The 12,023-nt window shown below is 34.0% G+C and overlaps 1 protein-coding gene across 3 annotated transcripts in view; it reads left to right on the plus strand.

Annotated features, from left to right (window-relative positions):
* Positions 1–12,023, plus strand: part of Hif1a (hypoxia inducible factor 1 subunit alpha) — a 44,688-nt gene that overhangs the window by 468 nt on the left and 32,197 nt on the right. The window lies entirely within an intron of this gene.

A 12,023-nucleotide genomic window follows, 5' to 3' on the forward strand; every position in this document is an offset into this window, starting at 1 on the left:
GCCGCGGCGTTCCTGGGGGGCAGGCCTTTTTGTTTCTGCTTCTCCCCTCCCTCTCTTTCCCCCAACCTCGCGGGCCGGGCTCCCCCGCTGTCCACGTCGCCATCTTGTCGTGGGGGGTGGGAGACGCCTGGAAAGTGCTTTCAGGGGCCGGGGTCTGCGCTCTGCTCGGTCGACCCCCGGCCGCGGGGGCCTTGCGCTGCCCACCCTGCCGCCTCCGAAACCCAGCTTGCTCTGTGTCGCATTCGGAGGGGACTTGACCCAGCCTGAAACCCCGGGAAGAGAAATGAGCCGCGGCTCGGTCGCCGTTTGCACCCCGAGCTTCCGCTCCTTCCCGCCCCCATCCTCTCCAGTTCCATTGAAAACTCGGCCCCGGGGCGGACCCTGCACGCCGGCGCTGGCTTCCCAGTGGGGTCGGGGCCTCGGTTCCCGACCGAGGGGTTCGCGTGGTCGCCTGCGGTCTGGACCAGCCGCGGAGGGTGCCTTTGCCTTTGTGCATTAGGGATTTATTGCGATGGCTTCAAGATGCTAACTTTTTAGTTTGCACGTGCAGGTTTTGTTTCGTTTGTTTTAATTGCCTTGAAGAACTTGCCTAGTCTCAGGGTCCCAGTAACGGGAATTTGGGAAAATAGCAACATTTTAAACAGAAACTTCACATTTGGATACTTATATTTGTATCACCTGTCACGAGAGCTCAGACATAAGTGAATATATGCTCCATTCATTCTTGAAAATATTGTAGTGAAAATGTTTAAACTTAAGCAAACAATGTTAATGAGATTGAAAAATAGTATATGATTAGAGCAAACGAAATACAAAAGTGTCGCAATTTTTTTACAACTACCTCGTTTTTCCTGAAATTGAAGTGTATGCCTTCAACATACATCCGAAGTAAATAATCATTCTGTTAGAACTTAATAAGGTTTGAGTCTAAGGAGCACATTATAGAAGGATTAAAAATTGTGATTCGAGGCAGTGGTATTAAGAGCGATCCCCCGCCCCAACACACAGTTTTGTCTACTTAAAAATTTTAACCTTGAGGAAATCATTTTAAGGAATTCAAGATTTATAGTGAGAGTTGTGGTTAGTACACTGGCTTTACTGTTAAGTCCTTCCACTCTTTCTGGGAGAGATTAACTTCCCTTATCAGTTTCAGCAGAAGATAAACTTGTTTATATTCTTGCTGTTTTTGTAGATTGCGTGTCTTGGTCCTTATTCTGTAAAGGTTTCAAGTTCTCAGTTTGTACACACCAAAGAAAGTCCTTAGAAAATTAAAAAGTGAACAAACAGTTCTAGATGTAATTCATGAGTTACAAGAATTGCAATTAATTTCGCAGAAGTGATTACAATGCTTTTGATGAAGTGATGAGGCTGCTGTATTGTAAACCAAAGGCAGATTACCTCTATGTAGTGCAATTCTCCTTACTATATGCTGAGTTATATTTAATACAATGCATTGTTATGCACCAGTCACTTCCCTTTTTATATGTAATATTGTATTCATTTCTTTGCCATTCATCAGTTAAGAATATTAAAAACAGATTCAAAAGGAATGAATGAATGACTTAGCTGTGTGCATCAGCTCCAATTCTAAATTAGTTTTTGCACATTTTCCTCAGTCCCATCTATTATTTAAAATTTTCTCATTTGAAAATTTAGAAACCTTGGCTCAGATGATAAGATGGGATTATATTTCTTAATAAAGAGATTCCTAATGTAACTAAAAAAATAATAACAGTAAGTGGCGACTACTCAACTTTTAGATGCTGCTTATTAAAGCTGTCCTTTTGCAACTAAGGTTTTTTGAAAGATAGGAGATTGAGGGGTGGGGATTTTCTTCTTGCCATTTATCCTATTTAAATGAGTTCTTGAAGTTGGGATGGGGTAAACAATTTTGTGTTTTAAAAAAGGCTCAGGAAACTCAAAACCCAGAGAATTGGAAGAAATCAGAACAGAGAATATTTAATAGATTTAACATGGGCATTTCATGTTGGGGCTGCACTTACTTAATAGCACATGCTTATAGGTTTTTAGATTTCAAAGGAATGTCAAGAGGTTCATTGTTCTGTTTCAGGCTTCAGGCCAAACTCCCTCAGTTTTCCAAAACAAATAGTTATTGGATCATTAAAGTAAAATCTCTGAGAATAGACATTTCTTAATTTCCTTAACTTTGTTCATTAAAAGTCAAGAAGCTTTTTCATTTGTTAGTAAACTTTTTTTCTTGTTACAGTTTTACTTTGGTTTTCCTCTTGTTTGAAGAATTTGCATGCTGGTGGTTTAGACCTTAGGATATGGAGGTAGATACCTCCTAGTTAAGCATCCCAGCGTTTCCCACTTGTGAGTTTGGGCATGTTACTGAATACTTCTGAAACTGTTCCCTCCTTTTGAAATGATGGTAAGTGTTTTAGCAGTTACTGTGAAGGTTAAATGAAGTAATTCATTTTAAACACTTAGTAGGACAATACCAGGAATAGGCATCTAGGTAACACTTTGTGTACTTAAAAATAAGTGATACCTATTACAGTTCTACTTTTCACTTAAGCTTATTTTGCAAAATCTTTCACATATTTCTTTTAATTTTTTTTTCTGTCTTCATCTTTTCTATATCTCTTAAAAATGAAAAAGCTAACATTGGAGCCAGAGCTTGAAAAACTGCTCTTTCTTGTTAAAGCAGTACATCCTGGGCCATGTTGGCATCTAGCATCAGTTCTTTTTCTTGAGCATCTGATCTATCATAGGTGACCTCTTCACAATTCCTCACCCCAATGTTTTCTACCAAAATGGGCTACTTTGAATTTACTCTTAACTTTAGAGTCAGACATACACAGCATGACATATACTAGTCATGCTGTTTATTTCATCAAGATATGTGCACGGTATTACAGTTTTAGAACTGACAGTAACTTACGGCATTTTTTTGTTCTGATGCCAAAGTTTAGATAATTTTATGAATATTAATTTTCATTAAAGATGATGTGATAAAATACTGTTGATGAAGCATCTAGAGGGTAGAAAAACTGTCCATTGCTTTTGAATTGCTCCAGAGTTAAGACCATTGACTTCCTTCTCAAGGCAAGGCTTCAAGCTTGTATTTTTTATTTGATTTTTGTGTCTCAATTTGTATGAAATCTATATTGGTGCACTCTTTTACCCATGTGTGTTTATAGAACTATCCATTTGTTTTAAAGTGTTGCACTTCACTCCTCTTGTCCAGTGCAAAGCAGTTTAGAGAAAGTCCAGTCTACCTGTTAACTTCCATTGCCTTTGTGACTCTAATGGTCTCTGAGCTCGGTTTAGATTTTGTGGTTACGTTCTATTGTCCTATGTCAAGAATGATGTGTAGGAGGCTAAGATGGGTTAGTCCCTGATCTTTCTTTTATTTTAAGAACTCAAAACAGTTCATGATGCTTGGTGGTAGAGTAAAATGTTACCATACATTGATGTTCAAGATTAAAGTTACATTACTGTGCTTTTACATAGATGTCTCTTCTTAAATGCAATTTTTAATAAAGTAGATACTTGAAATACTGGCCCGTTCTTAATTAAGATTTGTTAAAGCAGGCTGTTTATCAACCAGGGGCAGATAATTTATATTTTTAAATGTGTTGTTGGATTAGTTTCCTGTCAAGAAATTAACTTTAATTTACAAGAAGAAAGTTTTTCTTTTCACTTTATTCAGTTGGTTGATTTTACCCAACCTTCTGTAGCTCGTGATGTATGTGTTCTGTATGTTTTATGCTTTATTCTGAAGGGTTAGAAAGAATATGAAACTAAGACAAGCCAACTTTCTTGTTGATCAGTATTTTTGGTAAAAGTATAATAAAAATGTTAAAATTAACTATTGGTTTTGGAATTTAGAAAATAGTTTTTATTCCTCTGTCTCTTGAAGGATCAAGATAACTATTTGTGTGACTGGGAATGTGGGTTGGTGGAGAGTGCTCGCCTGGCATCCAGGAGGTCCTAGTTTTGACCCCTAGCACCACAAAAAAATAATAATAAAATAAAATAAATGGAGTTCAATAAGGTTGACGAAAAAGCAACCATTCTTTTAAAAAAATTAACTGTGCATTGAGTTTGATAATAAAATTAATGTTTTCTGCAATAAAAATTAATAAGCCATTTTTTCCCATATTTCTGCAACATAAGTTAATAAGCCACAGCTGTTTGCCAGACATGGTCCTTTTAGAAAATTTTAATATATAGAATTCAAAATTGATTAAACACAAGCCTGGTGTGGTGGCACATGCCTGAAATCAGCTACTTAGGAGGCTGAGGCAGGAGGATCTCAAATTAGAGGTCAGCCTCTGAAACTTGACTTAACTCTCAAAATGTGGAAGAAAAAAAGTGTTGAGTGGTAGAGTACCCTGGGTTTAATACCCAGTATACAAATAAATAAGTAAATAAAAATAAAAGTTAATAATAAGTTAAGTGATTAACTCATTGACCCCCCCAATAGCTCCTGAAGTGATGGTAGTGTTTTCCCATCCTAACCATTACTAAGTGTGCAATAGGATTAAGTATATTCACATTGTTGTGTGCTCAATCTCCAAAACTTTTTCATCTTGTAAAACTTAAATTGTTGGTATACAGATTTGACTATTCTAGATACCTTATTAAATTTATATCTTTTTGAGATTGGCATATTTCACTTAGGACAAAGTCCTCAAGGTTCATCCTTGTAGCATGTATCATAACATCCCTTTAAGACTGAATTATGCTCCATTGTATGTATATAATATATTATTTATTTATCGGTGAATACTTGGGTTGCTTTTATTTCTTGGCCATTGTGCTGCCAGGAGCCCTGAGTGTGTAAATATCTCTTTGAGGTCCTATTTTTAATTATTTTGGATATGTTTCTGGTGAGGTTGCTGGATGACGTGGCAGCTCTATTTTTAATTTTTTTAGGCAGTTGGAACATTTTATATTCTCAGTAATGGTGCAGAAGGGTTCCTATTTCTCCATATCCTCCCCAGCACTTATTTTCTGATTTTATAGGGGTGTAGCAGGGTTTTTGTTGATTCATTTGTTATGTTTTGTTTTGAGTAGTAGCCATCCTGATGGATATATTGAAATGATTGTGTTTTTAAGGTTTGTTAATAAATCAACAAACTTGAAGATGACTTAAAAAAATGTTTCCTAGTGGAAGCTTTAACAGAAATGATGTTAAGCACCTCTATAAGGGAATTAAATTTTTCTGTTGACAAGATTTGGTCTACCAGTACTTTTTCAGAAAAATTACTTAGTGTAAAATGGTGCATGGTGTATACCTCTATTGTTTTATTGTTGATAAAGTTACATTTACTTAGTAACTTTGTTTTCAAATATTTAAGACAAATTGAAGCAACATTTTTATAAAACTGTCCCGTAGATGTTACCTCTTATTTCTTCTGGTAATGTCAACAGTCGTTTTGAGTGTTTCTTCATTTTTAAGTTTTATTTGATCATAATATTAAACATAAGGATTATTTCCAGATATGATTTTAAAAATGTATTATCTCCTAAAAGGGAAAATTCAACGATAGAACATAGGTTATTCTTAGTTCTTCACTTAGTTGTTTTAAAAGTCACAATGTTTAGGCAAATTAATATGAAAATGTCTATTCATACAGGAGTTTTTACTCAGTGGCATGTGCTCGCTCCTTGCTTTTCCTACTACTCTGTGAGAATACATTTTTCCAACTGAAAAACACTATAGTAAAATTAAATGAAAAGTTTAAAGGCAGAAACTTGAGATATTTAAGGGTTGGGATATATTTCTTTATTTATGAATCTTTTCTTGTAGATTTATGTGTTAAGCAAATTCCTTTAAATTGACCCCTCCTCCCTTTTTCCATTATAAAATCAGATACATGTTTCCATGGGCAAAATCCCAAATAGATTGAATTTTGAAATTTGTGATATAAAAGGGAATACTGACACACAGTGAGCTTTTAGTATTTGAATGAACAACTTAATAATTGGACAAACAGAATTTTAAGGTTTTAGAAGGGTGGGTTTTTTTATAAGTATTGTCTGTTCTGTATCTACTTTTTCGTAGTAATTTTCTTATGTTTGAGAATTTGCTACTTTAGAATAGTATTCAGTCTTGAATTTTATTTTATTTATTTATTTTTGTACTGGAGATTGAACCCAGGGGCACTTAACCACTTAACCACATCCCCAGCCCTTTTTTGTATTTTATTTAGAGGCTGGGTCTCATTGAGTTGCTTAGGGCCTCACTAAGTTGCTGAGACTGGCTTTGAATTTACAATCCTCCTTCCTCAGTCTCCAGAGCCGCTGGGATTACAGGTGTGTGCCACCACGCCCGGCTTGAATTTTAATTTTTTGTCACTCTTTTTGATATTTTCAGTACTTATTAGAACCGGCTGGCGAACATATTTCCTTAATAAATATAGCTGTGTAACATGTACTAAGTAGACCTTGAAAGTAACTCAGTATTTAATGTATGTTAAGAGTGACTTTGTGTGTATCCTTAAAATAATATGTGACACATAATAAATGCAATATAAATGATAGCTGTTGTTCTGCAGGCGCTTGGTATTGGTAATATAACAAAGCTATAATGGAAATGTTCTTCAAAAAAATGTATAATCTACTGGAAGAGTCAGCCATGGGAGCAGATTCTTTAAATACCACCTTAGTGTTAGAGGCTTTGAATTAACAATTCTTGTACCCTGTTTACAACGTTAAGGAAAGTATCTGGTTCAGTTCTATTACAGTAAAATAAGAAAATTCCACACTCTCATGGAGAATTTACATACACTTCAGATCTAGCCTTTATGTTTCATATAACCTGACTGCAGTGCAGCCCTTCTTAGAGAATATCGTTCACACATGAGTACCCACATATGTACACACTTGTTTGTAGTGTTATACAAATAGTTTAACATTGCCCTACTAATACATAAAGTTTTTCTTTTCTTTTAAAAAATTATGCAAATGATACATGTATCTGTTCTCATTGTATAAATTATTTAACTATAAATACATAGAGTAAAAACTAAAAGTCTCCTTTACCACTATCACCACAATCACCATTATTGCTTTGCTCAAAAAATTATTCTTAATAATTTAGTGTGTCTCTAGTAGATCCTTTTCATTTACAGAATTTATTATACACAATTTAGAACATAATTTGTTCTGCTACCTCGAGTGTCTTACATGTATTACCTCATTTAATCATTTTTTCTTTAACATTATGTCTTGGTTCTCTTTCTTTGCTAGTGTAAGAATTATTTCATTCTTTTTATGACATAACAATCCGTTGGTGTGGACATATCATAATTTGTATAGTCATTCCTAATTGATGAACATTTGGGTTATCTTGTCTATCTAATTCACGGGCTCCCTACCACAGAACTACATCTCCTAACTCTTTTTATTTTTAGACAGAATCTTGCCAAATTGAGGATGGCTTCAAACTTGTAATTCTTTTGCCTCAGTCTCTGGAGTCTGGGATTATAGGTGTGCACCACTGTTTCCAGCAGTATGTTTCTAATGTATTGCTATTATGAGCAAGGTACAATGAATGTAACGGGGGGGAGGGGAATATATATATATATAAATAATTTAAAACATCTATTCAAAATCATAACATTAGAAAAATATAAATTCATATATAGAAAAATATGCTTATAATTCTATCACTTAGCAATAACTAACATTTTCCCATTTTTTTAGTGTGTGTACATACATGTTTTCATGAGCTAAAATTATACTGTTGGACATACTTTTATATCCTTTCTCACTTCCTATGAGTATTTTTTGCATTCTAAATGTTTTCAAATAGTATTTTGATCCACTGTTTTCTACCGTATATCTTAGAGGCACCACAGAGGCAATATTTCTTCATGACTAAAAGTACTGGTGTTAGTAAAATGACTGCGTTTGAACCTAACTCTGTTTCTAACTAGTTGTGACTTACCTTCTCTGTATTATGTAACTTCTCTGTGGCTTAGTTTTCTTGTCTGTAACTGCCTTAAAGTTAGCACAAGTGAAGTATTTAAAATACTACCTAGTCAATATTTATATAATAGCTTTTGCCATTATTATCTTTGGTATTATTAACAGTTGCTTTGTATTAGACAATAATGTTCTTAAATTTTTTGTTAGTATAAATTACTGTAAAGATCTTAGTTCATAATCAGGAATGCAAAGACTTTAAATATTAAGGCTTTTGATAGCTAGTTTTTTTGATAGCTGATTTTAGATGACTGCCGAATGGGTCTTTAATCTTAGAAGGCATTAGATTGTGAACATTAATAATCATAGGATACCAAGACTTTGGCTTCAGAATGAGAAATTTTAAATTAAAGTTCTCATAAGAACCATTTAATAGAGGCTAACATCATCAGCATTATTCTGAAGTTTATATAGCCTTTAAGAATTTTTGGGTTGGGAATATAGCTCAGTAGGAGAGTGTTCATCTGGTGTGCTTGAGGCCCTGTGTTAGATCCCCACCACTGCAAAAAAATTTTTTGTTAAGGCAATTATTAATAGTCAGTATTTTGGCCCACCAAATTTCCCCCTTTGTAAATCAGTATTTTGCAGGTTTGAGAATATCTTTTTGAAGAACATTTGAGTGCTTTTTAGTAGTGCAAAGGAACATCATTTAGTGTCTAATATGAAATTATAACTCCTCCTGATTTTGAGTTTCCATGTCTTACAGTTTATTTGATGTTGAAGTTATAATTTGAAGCATAATTGATGATCTTTAGCTAGAGATCAAATATATTACTCAAAATGATTATAAATTACATTTGGTAAATGTAATCCAAGGTGGTAATAAGTTTAAAAATCACTGTCTTAAAAATCTGTTAAATGTATACCATAACATAAATCTAGTGTTGAATGCCATGAAGAGCATATTATTGCTTAGAAACATGAGATAAGCTCTTTTTCAGACCTATTATATAGGTATCTTAAGTGTGGTGATGAGGAAGTATACCCTCCACAACTACTGAAGTCATTTGTTTCTTCTGTTTTGGTATTTCCATGCAAAGTCTATGAGCCACACTCCCTCTCCAGAATTCCTGGAGTGAACCACAGGATATTTATATCAGGCCTACCAAGTGTTTCTCATAACCTTTGAGCCCTCTTGTCCAGGCTGACATACCTATTCTTCCAGCCATTGCACTCCTGGGTCTGAGTCTTTTCTTGCTTCACCCTAATCTCATTGTGTTTCACTTCACCTATATCGTCTCCTTTTATTCAGTTGTCTTTTCTGAGATTTGATTGATAAAAAAGTTAAAGAATAATCCTCTTTTGACTTTTCTTGATATAGGTATATAAATCCCATTATTTTCTAATTTCTCCACAAAGTGTACTTAAACCTTAGTGAAAGATATGAATAAGAACAGGCATGACACCACTATCTTCTCCCATGCTTATAGCTTATAGCAGACATAAGCATTACTCTTTTTCCATTGATAACATCATTGGCTTCATGATTTTGTTCAATAAAGTATTGCAGGCAGTTAAAACTAGTCATACCTATTCATTCTTGCCATACTGTGATACTAAAACTAATTTAAAAAGAAAGCTTTTGACATTAGGTACAGGTGTATTCTATTAAAATAAAACCTGCTATAAAGTTGGGAATTGATTATTACCATTGCTTTATAGTGTCATTGACATAGGAGCTCCCTGAATATATTAAAAATCATTTGGTTTGACTGAAATATTTTTTATATATTTAATGTATTTTGAAAGTTTTTGGTGGATGGTGAAAACTTGAGAACCACACAAATACAGAAAGAAATATAATCACCTAAAATTTTACTACCTAGAGAATATGTCCATATTTGGGTAACTATCTCTATCTTATTTCTGCATATACATATGTATGTGTTTCAGTAAATGTAGGATTAGAGTTATGTAATGTGTTTTTAAGTTGCTTTTAAAAAATTTACATCTATGTTTTTTCCATTCTAAAGGGTGGAAAAGATTCTTAGAATTTTGTAGAATTGTGATGAGGACTAAAGTAGATAATAGTGTACATGCTTATATAGTATATGGCTCTTAGTATTCTTAATGTATTGAAGATAATCTATTTACCCACTTTTACCTTTATATTTAAATCTGTTCTCAAAGGAAAAAATGATACTATGAGTACATCACAAGGATAGATGCTTTTTAAGACTGTTTTTTACTATTTTTCTCTCAGATTTTTGCAGTTTGTTGAGAAAATAAAGAATATGACTAAGGAAATGATTTACATGGGATTGTTGAAGGGTTAACTAAAAATGTTAACCTTATATGTAGTAAGCATTTAAGTATTATTGCATTGGCATTAAATATTATAAAACTTGTATTCGTTTACCATACTGAGGATCAGACCTGGTGCACTTTACCACTGAGCTACATTCCTAGTCCTTTTTATTTTTTTATTTTGAGACAGGGTCTGGCTGAGTTAGGCTGACTTGTGATCCTTCCTCATCAGTCTCCTGAGTAGCTGGGATTACACTATGCCACCACCATGCCCAGCTTTGAAATAGTTTGAAAGGCTGAATGGTATTGCATTATATAAATGTCCTATCATTTCCCATTTGTGACATAAGTGGAATCTAATATTTCTCTTATTATTAATAGTGTTGTGATGAATAGCCTGTAGTTCGTGGTTATTTCTTAATTCTATTAAGTAGAGTCATTGGGTTAAAAAAGTGTAAATTTTAAAACTTTCGCTTTTATTTATTTATTTTTTTTGTCTTCTGGAAAGTCTGCATACTCTAGTAGTACTTGAGTATCATCTTGAACTCTGTCATTAATGTTTGTTTTGAATTTCAAAATGGCAGTTTGTTAAGTATATTAGGATTATTTTTATTGCAAGTGACAAACAAAAAGTACTTTAAAGGGGGGAAATGCAGTTACTGGCTCACATAGTTAGTCTAACTTTGCTATAAGAAACAGTTAAATCCAGAATTACAAGTGATGCTCTTAGAATGTAATCCCTGCCTTTGTCTTGAATAATACTTTGCTTATATATCTGCATGCTAGCTAGCATCTTTGTATTGCTGACAGGCTATCTCTGTGGTGTGAAAGATAGCAACTGACTTCTCCACATCTGTATCCACACAGTTTATGATTTTAAAAAAACGATGAAAAGAAACTACCTTTGTCTTCTAGTGTGCTTGAAGAATATCAATTTACTCTGCCTGGACTATTCATTATTAACTATGTGAATGAGGTTTCTTGATTATATGAGTCAAATGTCTTATTATATATTATTTGGCCATTTTATAGATTATTACCTCATACAGAGGGCCCTTGATCAATAATGGACTGTGGTTTTTGTTGCATATCACCTGAAATTATATTCTATAGAGCTTCTATCAAGCATAGTCATTCTGAAACTGTTCTTGCAATGACTTTTGGGAAGTTTAGATTCTCTTCTATGGAATAGTGTTTGCATCTCCTTAAGAAAAAGGTAGTAAGAGCTAATATCTTGGGCTCTACTAATTGTGCCACTTTTCTAGCTGTGTAGTCTTGTACAAGTTGCTTCATCTTTCTGGATCTCACTTTCCTCATCTATAAATTGGGATGATAACAATAATTTTCTTAAAGGAGTGCTATGAGGATAAAACGAGATATTAACCCATGTGAAATACTCAGAACAGTTCTTGGTACAAGGTAAGAATTTAATTGAATAGAAACTACCTTTTGTTCATACTATTATAATATCTATTAAGTATTTTCAGAAGAGTTTCACTCCCTTGAACTCTGATGAAACTGTTTGGAATCACCCAAGCCTTCTTTGGGATAATCCAATACAGGCTAGTCCTTTGGACCAAGCCACTAGTGAACCTATGTTAAAAACAGAGCAAGATGAATGGATATAGAAAATGTGGTATACACACACAATGGAATATTATTAAGCCTTTAAGAAGAATGAAATTATGACAATTGCAGGTAAATGGATAGAGCTGGAGAATATCAAGCTAAGTGAAATAAGCCAATCCCCAAAAAACAAAGGGTGAATGTTTTTTTCTGTTATATGGATGCTAATTTACAATTAGGGGGGAGGC

This window comes from Sciurus carolinensis, chromosome 2 (assembly GCF_902686445.1).
Source record: "Sciurus carolinensis chromosome 2, mSciCar1.2, whole genome shotgun sequence".
Classification (NCBI taxonomy): domain Eukaryota; kingdom Metazoa; phylum Chordata; class Mammalia; order Rodentia; family Sciuridae; genus Sciurus; species Sciurus carolinensis.